Genomic DNA, 16,254 nt, shown 5'->3' on the forward strand with positions numbered 1-16,254 from the left:
TCAAAAGAGCAAAAGTAAGTAAGTAAAGAAGCGTGTGTGTGTGTGTGTGTGTGTGTGTGTGTGTGTGTGTGTGTGTTTTGTTCGGTATCAAATATATGTCATCAATAACAATCAAGGCAAAGTGTAATAGAAATTAATGGTTTAAGTTCTTGTAGTATTGTATCACAGTGTTTCATGAGGACACACTAATTATTCCTAACATGTCAGCCTTAATGATGAAGAGACAAATACTGAGAGTGAGAATATCCACTTGTAAAAAATAATGTAGAATGGTTAGTGACAATGAATTGCACTGCTGTTGTGGAAGAGGGTAATATAAAGGAAACTAATGACAAATCCTTGTGTATCAGTAACAGATGCCAGGAGTAGATGGCCCTCCCATGCACTCAAACTCATGTCCAACTGCACAAAGCTTACACCATTTCAATATGTTGCTCACATTTTCATCTTACTGATTTGTGTATACTATTTAGGCAGCTGTTTTATAGCTGCAGGTGATACATGGTTTTACTGTAGACTACACATCCAGTGAAAACTCGTCTAGCTAATGACAACCTGCACGAATTTGACATTACATACAGAGGGTTTTTAGTAAAAAGTGTCATATATTCCTACAAGAGATAGTATCAATCAAAATTAGAAGAAAAGTTCCTGTAATGATATATCTGGAAACCAATACCTGTTAAGATAGGGGCCAATCTGTCCACTCATTCCCATTTGTCTGTTACACAGGACTAAACACTATTTGCAGAACCATATGTCATCACAATGCATCCTGACACATCCTCCAGCCCTTCTTTGCAGTGAATCCTAAATACACCTGGCTCCATTTGAACTGCATCGCATGCATTGCTTACACACTCCTGTAATATCTACTCACTATTGATGTTTGTGTATAGACCAATACCTTTAATTGTCCCTATAATTAGAAATCTAACAGTCAGTTCCAATAAACAGAGAAGCCATGCTACTGGACCTCACCAACCAATCCATCACCCACAAAATGTTGTGGTGAGGTACTGTTCCATGATACATGAAAATGCTGTGGTGCCCAGTAGGGTACAAACCACAGTCAGTTCTGTCTGCAACAGTAACGTTCCCCAATAGTGCTGGTAATTCACTGTGTAAACTGGTGTTACACAGCACCTGTTAATCTGTTTGGTAAAGTGTATGGCCCAATGAGTATGTCATAGACAGTTCTTGCCCATAAATTTTACTGAAGTGATCCTGATGACCCATGACAGCTCAATGATTTGCATTTGCACGTATGTGCGTACTGTGATAATTTACTTGCCATCTCTTGTGAATCCTGCTTTATCTCACCACTGAAAACTGCTCATTACTTGTCACAAATGAAATAGCCACTACCTCAACAGGTATTGGTTTGCACACACATAACTACAGGAACGTTTCTTCTAGTTTTGACCAACACTATCTCCTATAGGACTATGTGACACATTTTTCCAGACACCCTGTATTTGAAGATTTTGCAACCCATAAAGCTGTACTTGAATCATGTGCAACTAATGGCACTGACATCTCAACTCAATAATTACCAAATGTAAATGTAAACAACAGTGGAAAGCTTCAGAACTTCTTAACAGTTGGTGTACATTTTTGAACGTTTATGGAACATTTGTGGAAGAAACAACAGCCAGATGTCCCTGCATGGTCATTATTCAAGGGGGGAAAAAAAGGCACTTCCATGAGATTTACCTTTCCTTGTAGATGAAAACTGGTTGGTTGGTTCAGGGTTAAAGGACTTAACACCAATGTCATTGGTGCCTCGGTCAAGAGATAATTCATCTGGAGTTAGTGACGTCAGCCAGAAATTTGACTGTATTATAAAAGTATGTAAGAGTGGTAAAATAAAGGCCCTGAAAACAATATGCATGCCAAAGCTGAGAAATAATTTAAAGCGAAGGGAAATTACTGAGGGGTCTTCCAGAGCTAATCCGTGGTGAGAGAAATCCTACCCACATCTGGCCCTGCATCAACCAAATTAAATACGAAGACAGTTACAGATTAAAGGATGCATTACAGCCAGGAGATTCATAACAATAAAGCGAAAAGGCTAAAACTGTAATGGATATCAGTAGGACCAACAATAAATAATAAAATAAGGTGAGAGTAATAATCAGGTCAGTAGGGGGGTAAGGCCAGGTGAGAGTCACCCGCGGCTTTGCATGCAATGGTGGCCATCGTCTCCCACAGCCAGTCACACTGCAGATCTGCTAGAGTCAAAGTGTTACATATGGGTAAACCAAACATTACTTATCAGATTGCTATCCCCATTCGCCAAAGAGAACCTTGGGCAACTAATTGCTGCTGCAGCCAAAAAGTTCGTCAGTTCACCAGCTCATTCCTTGCACTATTCATATTATTCATATAACTTGGGACACAGACAACTGAGCAGGCAATACAACTAAGGTCAGAGAGAGAGAGAGAGAGAGAGAGAGAGAGAGAGGAATAACTTACATCATTGGGTGACAACAATATCTTCAATCAATAGCCTGCAGGCTGCTCATTCAGTCACTACAAATTAAAACATAGTCGAGCGAGGTCTGTTTGATAAAATGCATGGCTGTGTCAATTGCTGTCAGTCCCACCATAAAAAAACACTACATGTTACCAGCAACAGATGCTGTCCCTGACTGGTGGGAATTGTAAAAGCATATCCCATCCTACCCATGGTTTTAAAGACCATATGACAGCAGCACCCAGATTTTCCTGTAGAGGAATGGATGTCATAAGGTCATAGTGGCACTGAAACTTATGCTTTGTGAAATAGATCAGTCCTGATTCATGGACTGAGTACTAACCAAGGTGAAACATCAGAGGAAACACCGGGAGCACATTTGAAAGAGATTAGGTGAAGATTCTGGAGAGGGCCTCGAAGTGCATTCCACCTGGGACATCTCATTCACATGCATGTGTCAGGTGGTCAATGCCCCGTGTATGCAGAAAGAACTTGATAAGTTTGATGATAAAGAAATTGTCAGATAGTGATTGCATAAGTGAGCAAGATTGGTTGGTTGGTTTGGGGTATAAGGGGACCAAACTACAGGGTCATCAGTCCCTTTTTCCTGACACAAGCAAGGCTCAAGGTACAAAAACACCCAGCACCACACCTAAAAAGAAAATGAATGGAACGAAGAACAAAACAGGGAAAACATACACCACAAGAAAAAGTGGATGAAGGTACTGAACCATAGAGCATATGGTCTGGGTTGGCTGATCACAATAATAAAACAGGATGAGCTAGCCACTCTGCAACACATTAAAATGTCCACCCCAAAAAGACAAGGTGAGATAAACAAATGTAGGGAAAAGATGACCACGACGACAAACAAATGCAAAGAAAGTGTGACAGAGTTAAAATGGAGGAAGAGTGGCGACCTCTGAGAGAATGCTAAATGCCCACCCTTATATGGTACAATAAAAAAAAACCTCACGAATAAAACATAAAAATAAATCTGCTGTTGAGGCATTGTCGCTTAACACCAAAGGTAGGATGCTGGGAAGGTTAGAAGTCCACCGCAGAGTGGCTAAAAGTGGGCAGTCCAGAAAGATGTAGACGACAGTCATATGTGAGCCACAGTGACACCAAGGTGGGTCCTTGCGACGGAGGAGGTAGCCATGTGTTAGCCAGTGCGGAGCCGGCAGAGAACCACAGAGTCCCTGCAAGAGGCCTGCATGGAGGTCTTCCACACATTTGTAGTTTGTTGTGCATACTGAGATTATGCTATTCTGTCTCCCAAAGCTGAAAAACCTTGCGGCGTAATAATGATCGCAGATCGGTTACAGGGATGCCTATCTCCAGAAGCGGTTTCCGTGTAGCCTGTTTGGCTGGCCTGTTGGCAAGTTCATTTCCTGGGATTCTGACATGGCCTGGGGTCCACACAAACACCACGGAACGACTGGACAGTTCCAGGGCACAGATGGACTCCTGGATCGTCACTACCAAAGGGTGGCAGGGGTAGCACTGGTCGATAGTTTATAGGCTGCTCAAGAAGTCACTACAGGGAAGAAACGACTCACCAGAGCATGAGCAGATGCGCTCAAGAGCACGAAAAATGGACACCGGCTCTGCAGTGAAAACACTGCAGCCATCTGGTAAGGAGTGCTGTTCAATATGTCCTCCAGAAACAAACATGAAGCCAGTGTGACCATCAGCCATTGAGCCGTCACTTCATGGTCCAGGTACATGTCAAGAATTGAGAGGAAGTGACAGGAGAGAGCTGCGGGTTTAGCTGAGTCCTTAGGACCATGTGAAAGGTCCAGGCGAAGCTTCGGCCTAGGTGTACACCATGATGGTGTACGTGAAGGTCCTTGAGTATAGGTGGTAAAGGCAAGGACTCCACTTAAGACAGAAGAGATTGGACGCAAACTGCAATCTTAAGCCCTGGCCTGGGCCTCTGATGTGAGAGATGAACCACCATGGATGGGAAAAGGAGACAGTAATTCGGATGCTCAGGCAAACTATGAATTTGTGCAACGTAACTGGCAAGCAGTTGTGCATGCCTAACCTTCAATGGAGGGACTCCTGTCTCCACCAGGATGCTGGTCAGTGGACTCGTCCTAAAAGCTCCTGTTGTCTGTCAACCGCCACAGTGGTGTAATGGGTTGAGTAAACGCAACTCTGAAAAGCGCCGCCGAACCACAGAGCGATCTGCACCCCAGTTTGTGTTGCTCAGGCAGTGGAGGGAATTGAGGTGCTGCCAGCACTTCTGCTTCAGCTGACAAAGATGAGGAAGCCACATCAATCGGGCATCAAAAACCAGTCCTAAGAACCGATATGTCTCCACTACCGTGAGTGGATCGTCATTAAGGTAAAGTTCTGGTTCCAGATGAACGGTAAGATGCCGACAGAAGGGCACGACACATGACTTTGCGGCTGAAAACTGGAAGCCGTGGGCTAGAGTGCACATGACTGCACCTTGTGGATGGCTCCCTGTAGGCACCGCTCGGCAACACCAGTACCGGAGGTGCAGTACGAAACGCAGAAGTCGTCTGCATACAGAGAAGATTAGACCAATGGTGGTGGTGGTGGTTGTTGGGATGTTTAAGGGGGACTAAACACCTAAGGTCATCAGTCCCCCATAGACCAATGGCCCGACAGCTGCTGCTAGACTGTTAATGACCACTAAAAATAGATATACACTCAATACAGAGCCCTGCGGGACTCCATTATCCTGGATACGGGGGGAACTATGGGAGGCACCAACTTGGACATGGAAAGTAAGGAGCGATAGGAAATTTTGGATAAAAATCGGGAGCGGGCCCCAGAGACCCCACTCAGATAATGTGGCAAGGATATGATGTCACCAAGTCGTGTTGTAAGCTTATTGTAAATCAAAAAAGATGGCAACCAGGTGTTGGCACCTGGAAAAGGCTGTTCTGATGGCAGACACGAGGGAAACTAGATCACCAATGGTAGAGAGACCCTGGTGGAAACTGCCCTGGCATGGAGCCAGTAGGCCACGTGACTCCAGGACCCAACACAACCACCTACTTACCATACATTCTAACAGCATACAAAGAACGTAGGTGAGAACGATTGGCTGATAACTATCCACATCAAGTGGGTTTTTTACCGGGTTTGAGCACTGGAGTGATGGTGCTCTCTCACCATTGTGATGGAAAGATGCCATCGCACCAGATCTGGTTGGAGATGACGAGGAGATGTCACTTGTAGTCGGACAAGAGATGTTTGATCATCTGACTGTGGATCCAATCTGACCCAGGAGATGTTTAATCATCTGACTGTGGATCCAATCTGACCCAGGAGCTGTGTCGGGGCAATGTGCAAGGATGCTAAGGAGCGCCCACTCTGTAAATGGAGCATTATAGGGTTCACTGTGACGTTCAGTAAACGAGAGGGCTTTTCTTTCCATCCGCCATTTGAGGGTGCGAAATGCTGGGGGATAATTCTCTGATGCGGAGGCGCGAGCATAGTGCTCAGCAAAGTGCTAGGCAATTGCATTTGTGTCAGCAGATAACCTGCCATTGATGTTAGTGACAGTAACACCTGTCGGGGTCTGGTACCCACAAACACATCTGATATTCGTCTAGATTTGGGAAGGTGACATATAGCACCCAATGGTTGAGATGTACCTGTCCCAACACGCCTGTTTCTGTCTTTTTATAAGCTGGTGAAAGCGGGCAAGAAGCCAATTAAAAGCTGTTAGGTGCTCTAGGGAAGGGTGCCACTTATGTTGTTGTAGAGCTTGCTGACACTCTTTAATGGCCTCAGTGCTTTCTGGCAACCCCCAAGGTACTGACTTTCACTGGGAGCACCGTAAAGAACATGGGACCATGTTTTCTGCCACAGAAACGATTGTTCTAGTGACCTGCTCAACTACCACATCGATGGTACCATGTGGGGGAGATTCAACGGTGACACCAGAGGTGAAAGCTTCCCAGTCTGCCTTGTTTAAAGCACATTTTGTAGACTTTGGGGGAATGGTGCTGTGGGAGTGACAAGAAGATGGGAAAGTAGCCACTACCACACAAGTCATTGTGGGCTCTCCAGTGGACAGATGGCAAAAGTCCTGGGCTGCAGAGGAATAAATCAATGGCCGAGTAAGTGCCATGAGCCACACTGAAATGTGTGGGGGTCCCAGAATTTAGGAGGCAGAGGTCGAGTTGACACAGGAAAGTTTCGACATCTCTACCTCGGCCAGTAAGCACAGCACCACCCCACAAGGGGTTATGGGTGTTAAAATCTCCCAAAAGTAGGACGGATTTAGGAAGTTGATGAATCAGTGCAGCCAATGCGTTCAGGGGTACTGCACCATCTGGAGGAAACATTGCAGTCAGTCATTTCCTACGTCATACTTATCTGACAGCCACAGCTTCAAGAGGGGTTTGAAGGGTAACAGGTTTAATGCATACTGAGTTCAAGACATAGACACAAACTCCACCTGGCATGCTAATATGGTCGCTACGGTTCTTGTAATATCCCCTATAGCCGCGAAGCGTAGAGGTCCGCTTTGCTGGGAACCAGGTTTTCTGGAAGGCAATGCACTGGAGGATGACATTATCATGAGGCTAGGGAGGCATGAAGCATGCAAGGAGGCAGGTTATGCCTCAGGGTCACCTGCTGTCACCGACTGAGTATTTGTATCCATTCCTATGGAGGATGAGGCATCAGTGAGATCCAGGGCCTCAGGGGACGCCAAGATCTCCACCTCATCCACGGATGTAGAATTTGTAGGGAGTGGTGGTGCTGGGCCCACTGGAGGGTCCTTTTTCTTAGCAGACTTCCTTGTTTGCTTGACCTCTTGCTTCTCTTAGTGAGCAAAAGTTGGTGACATCAGGACTAAAGAGGGAAGATTCAGGATTTAGCAAGGAAAATGTCTCTTGAGCTAGTGTGGAACATGCCAGTGACCAGTCATACTCTATGATGATGGACTGGATCCAATAATTTCAAAGCTGAATATGCTGCTGAGCCATAGACCTGCCAACCATAATCTAACTGTGGCAAGACCAGGCCCAGTAAATATGGAAGATTGTAGCATGATCCACAGCCGTGTCAGATTTTTTTTTTTCAATCAGAAGTCCCAAAACTCAGGACTTTGCAACAACATTCAAGCGTTGGGTAACCTGGCTGAGCTCTGGATTGGGATGGGTCATTGTACAATGACAGCAATGCATGTCATGTGTTTTTGAAACAGAGAAATGGAAGCTATTGAAAAGGGTCCAAGTGCAGGCAGATGGCACCTGGGAGCTAATGTAAAGCTAAGGCTACATATATGAGCTTTGCCAGATTTAAAAGTTGTTGACATACAGAACAGGAGTGATCACTCATTGTCAGTGATTAGGAAGAGTGTAACACTCAGCACAGATCCCTGCAGGATACTATTCTCTTGGACCCCTGGGAAGCTGAGTGATACACCAACTCTACACCAAAACAACTGGGGATAAAATCTGACTAATAAAGTTTAAGTCCCAGTCATGGAGGGTAAGTAAAATGTGATGGCGCTGAGCCGTGTTGTAAGCCTCATGTAGGTTAAAAAGTGTGTGCTGATGTGTTGCCATTTAGAAAAAGTCTGTCAGATTGCTGGTCCCAACCTAATGACATGATCTGTTGAGGCCCCACAATCTGAGCACCCAGCACAACTGTCAGACTACCATCCTTTCAAGAAGATTACAGAGCAGTGAGGCTAATCAGTTGATAGCTGTCAATGGACATTGGGATTTTGCCTAGTTCAAGGACTGGGATAACAATACTGAGAAGTGAAAGCAGCTTCTAACCAAATAAGCTGAAGACCCTGAGAAGGAGTGTTTGAGTAAAATTCAGATGTTGCATCATTAATTAAGAATCGATCAGGGCTGGCACCATGTTGTAGAATGAGTCAAGGGCCTGAAGCAGTTCCTAACAGTTAAATGTCCATTAGATAATTCAGCATGATGAGGGATAAAGTATAGAGGGATATATTTACCTTGTCTTTTATGCAGTCAAAAGATAGCCAGTAAGAAGAGGATGCCGGTGTAACAGCAAACTAGGTCATAGGTGTTCTGCAAGAATCAACACATGGGTAGATATACTGGCATGAAGGAAGTGACCAAGGACAGTATGTTTAATTAGATAGTGCACCTTAGCATAGAGCCACTTAAAAGTGATGACGGCGATCTGTGAACGATGTCACTTGAGATATTGCAGGGCTCTTTGATGATACTGAATAGCTTGCTGCAATATCTTTGGTACACCATGGCACTAGCTGACAGCTGAGTGGGCTCATAGATTGGGAGATGATGGTTCCAGCAATGTGGGTGAGAGTATCAAAGAAGTCTTCCACAACCTTATCAATGCAGTCTGACAAGGGGGGTAAAGATGATGGTATACAACTGCCAGCTGGCTCTAACTGCTAGCTGGCTCTTTGAAGAGCTCACTGTGGTTTGAAGTCCATCAAGCCACAACAAGAAAGCGACAGGATAATTTGAAACTTGTCACTGTCACAAAGATCATTGCACAGTGACCATTGTAGTATGCCATGAGGTTGGGGTAAGAGATCACAAGGTTGGTAGCTGGAAAGGTGGGTAGCTTTAAAGTGGGTAGGAATACCATAGATAAGAAGACATAGATTGAGAGTGGAAAGAAGCTGGTCAAACAGAAGGTCCCTTTCAGGTGAAGCAGTAAAGTACTGCTGAGAAAAGGGGGAGGGGGGTTGTTGGATTAAGATCTGCATCTCAAGGTAAATAAGTCACCTCCCTAGATGTAAATAAATATTATAAATGCTGACCTCTGGTGTAATTTGTACTTGCACTGCTACTGCTTCCAACGAGATATGTGAGGTCACCCACCGATGCATGACATTTATGTGAACCAATGTACAGGCCCCTCTAGGTGCTCTCTTGGGGCCAGTATCGTTCCGACAGAATACACAATAACCTCACAGAGTCAGAGAATGGTCATCAGTGAACTGTGTTTCTTTGAGAGCAACACAGATTGTGAAACAAGAGGACATTAGTTGTTGTAGTTCTGGCAGGTGACAGTAATATCCATTACATGCATTTCCACTGGACCATAGCTTTGAGTGTCTAGTGGTTAAAGGGGGCATGAAAGGGTCAGGAGGACAGGTCATGTTGCATGATCACCTGTCACCTGTCACGGAACAACCTCAACAAATATCAATTTGGAATCTAATAGCATGGGAGGATTTGGCATCTCCTGGGTCACTGGAATAGCATTCTCTTTGATTCTTCTTTTTCTGTTTCACATCTTTTGGTGGTCTCGACTCATGAGGGCATATCTGTTGTGGGTGTAGAAATGGAAGAAGAGTGGGCAGCGCTAGGACCCAAAAGTTGTGGCTCCATCAGCAAGTGGTTGGTGGTGGGTTGCTGATCTGTGGATTTTCAGAGTGAAGGTTCCTGAACGGGTGTCCTGTCACAGGTAGGCACTTGAGGAGGAGGATGCTTCTCTGACCGAGTGCAGGATACTGACGACGGTGCTGCAGGAATCATGAGAGGGGATGGTCTATTGCCCCCATGGTCAAGTTAAGTGCGTGACTACAGAGAGTGATGTCAGGGGAGTACATGCGCCAGGTACTGTCAAAGACCTGGCCACAGTGGTCGCAAAAGTCAATATCACAGAGACTGAATACAATCAAACATATTTTTGCCCAGCTTCAAAATGTGAGAGGTGATTTGTAACCTTCAGTTCCTGGATTTTATGTTCCTTCATAAAGGCAATACAGTTCTGGGTGGTCATTCGCACAACTCAATTTTCATGAGTGGCTGGCAAGTCTGCACAAGCTGGGTTGTGTGAACACAGGGAAGAAATATGCATGAAGTGCTGGCATTTAAAACATCACATCAAGGATGGGAAATATGGCTTCACATCGCAGCAGTAAACCACGATTTTGACCTCCTCTCAAAGCAAATCTATCTCTAAAACAAGCATGAATGCACTGGTGTCAAACTTGTTTTCTTGCAGGCCTCGACATACAAAGTGGATTGCTCGCTCTCCAAGTGTTTGTGGAAATCTTCATATATCTACAGTATTAAGTCCTGGTGAAAAATTTATCCTAATACCATGTTTAAGTCCTTGTTGAGCATTATGGTAAAAGGTACATCACCAAGTTGTTTCCAAGAGAGTAAAGTTGGGACTGGGTAGAATCTTAATCATCTTAATGAAGATGAAACCATTTCTTAATTTACTTAAGGAAGATAGCTCACCATACATGTTTTTAATATTCTCCACAGAGAACATTCACTTAGTAGAGTGACAGGCACAGAACAGAAACTGAGAATAGTAAATATCTGCAAGGCATTTGGTTTTGTTTCTCTTCCACTGTGTGGTCAAGGAGGTAAAGTTTCTAACATGTTAATGATTGTGGTCTGTCTGAAGAGATTTCCAGAGCCTCAAGGCCACTGGTTGATAACATTGTTTGTTTCATGTTGTTAAATACCTGCTATGATGCTGCCTATTCTGAACGAGGATTCTCCCCAGAGGTGCCACCCAGCCAGAACAAAGGCTACCTGGCTTGATGAACAGTGCCCAGAGTACCAGTGCTCCCAAATGGACAGGCACCTACTTCTTGGAAAGCATGTAGAGGTGACAGCTTGGGTATCAATAGCGTGAACCATGCATGATCTGGAGGGGGGGGGGGGGGTGGGCTTACCACCGTGTGAGTACCCGACAACCCCCCCTCCCCTTCATATGTACTGGCTACCATGCTGCGTAGTGGGAGACTTTCCTCACATGGCCCATACAGTCTGTAAAAGAATTTGAAAACCTAGATGAGGGGATCAAATATAAGTTAAACTAAATATGTCATGTAAAATAATGGGACGAGGTGCGAAAAGCCATAATAGGAATCCTAAAAGCAAGCTAGGTTGTCTCCAAGGAATCTGTCCTACAGAATAAGTCTGAGAAGGTACAGTCAGTGAGTAAAACTGCTTAACGGGAAAGGAAGAAGTATAGCAATGGCTTAAGGCCCATCACACACATACTCACAAAATAGTTATGACCCCTCCCCAGACTAATGAAAATTGGTGCGGAGTGAGTGGATGGACGCTTCCTAATGTGACACCTGTTTTATTAACTAATTTGAATCACAGCACTGAAAACACAAGCTGGCTAATGAAATGTAGTACATGATCTGTGCAAGGTTTGCTAAAGTTACAACAGGAGACTGACAAACACTTCTGTGTTAGTCGTCGTGTTGAGACTTCTGCTTAAGACTAAGCTCAAAACTGGTCCAAGCATTGATGAAAAGACTATTGGCTAAACATAGTCGAAAGGTGTCATACGAGATACCACCAGGTCCAGCCTATACCTGTAATGGTATGTCCCAGTCATATATCATGGTTCAGGCCTTCCACTCAACTTACATGCATGAGGCCAAGATCAGTTCTGGGGACAATGTTGCAGATAGTGCACTTGGTTGAAACTCTCTGAATATACTGTTCTTCTCAACCATCTCTTCCAGTCACTGGAATGATCCACTTATGATCACAGAGCCCATGTGATAAGCATTGTTTGTTTCAACGTGCACCACAATCTGCAGTAAGTTGCACCCTGTATCCCTCAATGGCTGCAGAAACAGCCTCTTCAACATCTTTAAGGGGGGATGTACAAGAAAGCAAGCAAAATTGTGACAAAAATTTTATTGAATTTTCATTTACTACATGGTGTTGAAATTTTAGTTCCTGAATATTACACTGCAATTGCACACCTAAGTGTGATAAAAATAATAATTAATGAAAGTTTGCATGGGGCCATTCCCCTTTGTTGTTCTTTCCTCATATTATTTATTCCTGGGGTGTTTTCTTCCAGTTTTATGCAGTCACAATGTGTGGAATATTTTGACGTTTAGCAGATCCAGAACTTCTACAAATGTGTGTGAAAGAAAAAAAAAAGACTGAAATCATAATGATAGGAAAACCATATTTCGACGATTGCCGATGAAGTTGCAATGTATGACATTTGTTTAGTTTTTGACTATGCTGTCCTTGGCAGACTACAGACTCTACAGTGGCTAGAATTTGATCCATGAGCTGTAACACTGTTGATACTGAAGGAAATCGGTAACGAGAACTGACACAGGTCACATTATTGTAACTCAATTTGAAAATCAGGTTAACCTAATACGACAAGCAAAGAAAAAACTATTTAAGGATGATGAGCAAAATGCATATGGTTTGCACTAGTTCACCGAGATAAGGAATGGCCTAATACACTGAAATGCCAAACAAACTGGTATAGGCATGCGTATGCAAATACAGAGATATGTAAACAGGCAGAATATGGCACTGCAGTCGGCAATGCCTACAGAAGACAAGTGTCTGGCGCAGTTGTTAAATCAGTTACCACTGCTACAATGGGAAGTTATCAAGATTTAAGTGTGTTTGAACATGATGTTATAATCGGCACATGAGCAATGGGATACAGAATCTATAAGGTAGCGATGAAGTGGGGTTTTCCCATACGACCATTTCATGAGTATACCATGAATATCAGAAATCCAGTAAAACATCAAATCTCTGACATTGCTGCAGCCTGAAACAGATCCTGCAAGAATGGGACCAATGACGACTGAAGAGAATCACTCAACATGACAGAATTGCAACACTTCCACAAATTGCTGCAGATTTCAGTGCTGGGCCATCAACAAGTATTAGCGTGCGAACCATTCACCGAAACATCATTGATATGGGCTTTTGGAGTCAAAGGCCCACTCGTGTACCCTTGACGACGGCACAAACAACACTCTACCCCTTGCCTGAGCCCATCAACACTGATGTTGAACTGTTGATAACTGGAAGCATGCTACCTGGTCGGACGAGTTTCATTTCAAATTGCATCGAGCACATGGAGGTGTACAGGTAAGGAGACAACCTCATGAATCCATGGACCCTGCAAGTCAGCAGGGGACTGTTCAAGCTGGTGGAGGCTCTGTAATGGTGTGGAGTGATACGTCTAGATACGACTCTGACAGGTGACACGAACATAAGCATCTTGTCTGATCAGCTGCATACATTTATGTCCATTGTGCATTCTGATGACTGTGTCCCCCCACATTTCCGCTGGCCACCAAACTCCCCAAACATGAACCCTATTGAGCATATCTGGGATGCCTTGCAACTTGTTGTTCAGAAGAGATCTTCACCCCCTCGTACTCTTACGGATTTATGAGCAGCTCTGCAGGAGTCACGGTGTCAATTTCCTCCAGCACTACTTCAGACATTAGTTGAGTCCATGCCGTGTCATGTTGTGGCACTTCCACATGCTTGCGGGGGCCCTACACAATATTAGGCAGGTGTACCAGTTTCTTTGGCTCTTCAGTGTATAAAGACTGTCAAATCTTTGATTCTGGTTTCCCATAACTTACATTTTCGAACTTTATGTACCTTTTCCTCGCAAACCACTGGCATTATAAAACTTAAATTTGGCATGTAATTAGCCAATGCTATAGTGAAAAACTCTCTGGAAGGAATTTTCATGTACTACAATATTATGGCTTTCATGTAACAGAAAAGCCCTAAGATTAGAATTTTTTTCACAGAAATTTGGAGAGCTGTAGAAATCTAACAAAAGAAGATATTAATATTCTGGTCCGCAGACATTCGTAATAATGGTATATCAAACTTTGCACAAAAATACATTAATTTCGCTCTGACAAATTTTTCAAGAAAGGAACATTTGTACTCACCTTCTTGAAAAATTACAATTGTTTATTATTAAAAATTTGTAACTTCAATAAGCATGAAAATGTATGTATGCTTCCATATAACATGCCTTAACAACTGTGCCAAATTTAGTTACACTGCCGCCTTGAAAACTTTGGATTTTATAAGGGTCCCTCCCCCAAAGTATTGCAACTTCGCATACATCCCCAGGATCAATGGGTGCATAAGGTGATGCTTGCTAGCTACTGCATTTCCCTAACGGGTACATTTCACCCGACAATGATTAGACCCCTTCCCTTTTGCACTTGCCTCTCTTGACACAAGAAGTGAGCCTCACTGGCAAAGTTTCAGTTTCGGTGGAAGGCAGAACCTCAAACTTGTTGGTTATATAACATAAATGGATAGATAAAAAATCTACTCACCAAGTGGTAGCGGGAGAACACATATATAAAAAAGGTTTTACTCATGCAAGCTTTCAGAGACTGTGGCTCCTTCTTCCAGCAGAAGGGTTGAAGGGGAAGGAAGAGGGGTGAAGGGAATGGAACTGGAGAGGTTAAGGAAAAGGGGTAGAGTTCAGAAAAGTCACCTAGAACCCTGCATCAGGGGAGACTTACCGGACAGAATGAGAAGGAAAGACTGATTGCTGGGGATTGCACCGGACGAGATCCCAAGATCCTGAGAGCTTAAAGGTGGAACACAGGATAATATGCAAGACAGAGATTACTGCTAAAACATAGTGAATGAGTTAATAAGAGTGGAAAGCTAAAAGCATTGCATGTAAAGAGATGGTGAAAAATTGACAGGTCAGAAAATAAAAAAAAAGTAGAAAACAAAAACTTAGTGAAGAAAGTAGTAGTTACCGTGTAGAAATGCCGAGACGGAAGAAATTAATGTACATTATGTACAGGTGGGTGGCAAGAACCTAGGACATGTTGTAGTGCTACTTCCCACTTGTGGAGTTCTGAAAAATTGGTGTCTGGGGGGAGAATCCAGATGGCACTTGTGATGAAACACGCACTGAGGTTACGACTGTCATGCTGTAGAGCACACTCTGCAGCAGAATATTTTGAGTTGCCACTATACACCCTCTGCCTGTACCCATTCATCCTAACTTGGTGGCAGTCATGCCGATGTAAAAGACCAAAGAGTGTTTACGCAACAGCTATTATATGACTTATGTCATTTCACAGGTGGCTCTCCCTCTGATAGTATATGTTTTTCCAGTTGCACAGCTGGTATAGGTGATGATAGAAGGGCGCATAGGGCAAGTCTTGCAATGGGGATGGTCACAGGTAGAAGCCATTGGGTAAAATGCGTGCAGAAAGAGCGTAGGCTCTGACAAGGATACTGCGGAGATTGAGAGGATGACAAAAAGATATTCTAGATGTGGCGCGCAAAATCTGTAACACAATGGATCTCATTACAGGGCATGATTTTAGGAAGTCACGGCCTTGTCGCAGTAGCTGATTCATACATTCAAGACCAGGATAATATTGAGTGATGAGTGGCGTGCTTCGAATTTGTTTCTTAGAGGGATCAGCAGTAGCAGGATTGGATGTGATGGCCCAGGAAATCTGCTTTCAATCTAGGCTGGTGGGGTAATTGAGCCCTGTGAAGGCTGAGATGAGACTAGTGGTGTACTGCTGTAAAGTCTGCATCCGAACAAATCCATTTATCTCTAATGCCAAGGCTGTATTGGAGGGAACATTTGACACAGAAAGGATGGTAACTGTCAAAACGCAAAAACCGTTGTTTGTTAGTAGTTTTAATGTGGACAGAAATGTGCAGCTGGTCTTCGGTGAGGATGAGATCAACATCAAGAAAAGTGGCATAGGATTCAGGATAGGAACATGTGAAATATAATTGGGAAAAAAGCATTTTTAGAGATTCTATGAATTTTAAGAGGTTAGCCTTGCCATGAGTTCATATGACACAGACATCATCAATGTAACTAAACCAAACCAGGGGCTGAAGGCTTATGGATTCCAGGAAAGCCCCTCCAAGCAACCAATGAAATGAATGGCATAGGATGGAGCCATCCTGGTTCCAAAAGCTGTACCCCTGATCTGTGTATATCTGCTCCTCAAAGGTGAAGTAATGCTGGTAAGTATAAAT

At 43.8% G+C, this 16,254-nt stretch overlaps 1 protein-coding gene across 2 annotated transcripts in view; it reads right to left on the reverse strand.

Annotated features, from left to right (window-relative positions):
- Nucleotides 1-16,254, reverse strand: part of LOC126418629 (trafficking protein particle complex subunit 3) — a 35,134-nt gene that overhangs the window by 1,889 nt on the left and 16,991 nt on the right. The gene's annotated exons all lie outside the window — the stretch shown is intronic.

This window comes from Schistocerca serialis, chromosome 9 (genome assembly GCF_023864345.2).
Source record: "Schistocerca serialis cubense isolate TAMUIC-IGC-003099 chromosome 9, iqSchSeri2.2, whole genome shotgun sequence".
Classification (NCBI taxonomy): Eukaryota; Metazoa; Arthropoda; class Insecta; order Orthoptera; family Acrididae; genus Schistocerca; species Schistocerca serialis.